Below are 1,138 nucleotides of genomic sequence, written 5' to 3'. Positions count from 1 at the left end.
CTTTGACAGGGTCTGTCTAGACTTTTCGTCTGATACTAGGGCTGCTGGTTAGAATCTAGGGAGGGTGGGTCCCAGGTCTGCATAGACAGGGACTTTCAAACAACTTGCACGTCCACTCACCATAAGGACTCCCATCTTGTAACAGCTTCTGTCTCACTGGAGGTTCAGCTAACATTTATGGAGCCCCCACTGCATGCCAAATACTGTAATGGGAAACTTAAACATTGTTTCTTACATTTAATCATCCTAAAATATCCTGTTATGTAGGTTTGAAAATCTGTAATTTAAAGATAGTATACTTGAGTCTCAGATTAAGTGAACTGTGCTCACTTCGGCAGCACATATACTAAAATCAGATTAAGTGACCTGCCCATGGTCACACACCAGAGTATTGAGAGACTAAGATTTGAACTCAGACCTTTTTGACTCGAACGTCATCCTGTTATGTCAGCCAGCTCTCAGGATTAGAAAGTGATATGCTGAAATAAATTACCTCCAAGGGCTCTTCTGATTTTAGGAGATTTTGTGATTCCTTTATCAATTATTTGTCCATCTGCCTATCTTTTCCCACACTAGATTGTAAGCACCTTAAGGGCAAGGATAGTATCTTTCCAATAAATAAGGAATATAATGTTTGGGAACCACCCATCTGATCCTACCTACTTCCGTGACACACAGAAACAGGAGAAAAGAGCACACTAACAAAAGGATCACACAGAAATTCCAATCCCAGGAATTTTCCACCTAGAATTACTTGCACTTCCAAGATACAAAGATGTGACTAAAGGTGGATTTTTTGCAGTATTACTTATAAGTGAAAAATTGGAAACAAAGTCCATCCATAGAATAGGTGGAGAAATGATGGTACATCTATACCATGTTATCTTATGGAGCCATTAAAAGAATGGAACAAATCTACATATGCTGAAATGGAACAGTATTTACAATATATTGTTAAGTGAAAGATGTGGCTTGTATAATAATATGTGTGTATAATCCCATGTTTATTTAAAAAATAGTTCCAAGCTGTATGTTTGTATGCATAGTAATAGAGCTAGAAGGATTACACCAAACTTGTGTTTCTTTTTTTTTTTTTCCTTTTTGTCTTTTTTCGTGACCGGCAACGGATCGCAACCCT

This window comes from Galeopterus variegatus, unplaced genomic scaffold (assembly GCF_000696425.1).
Source record: "Galeopterus variegatus unplaced genomic scaffold, G_variegatus-3.0.2 Scaffold1910, whole genome shotgun sequence".
In the NCBI taxonomy this organism is placed as follows: Eukaryota; Metazoa; Chordata; class Mammalia; order Dermoptera; family Cynocephalidae; genus Galeopterus; species Galeopterus variegatus.
Note: the sequence above shows the minus strand (reverse complement) of the source record.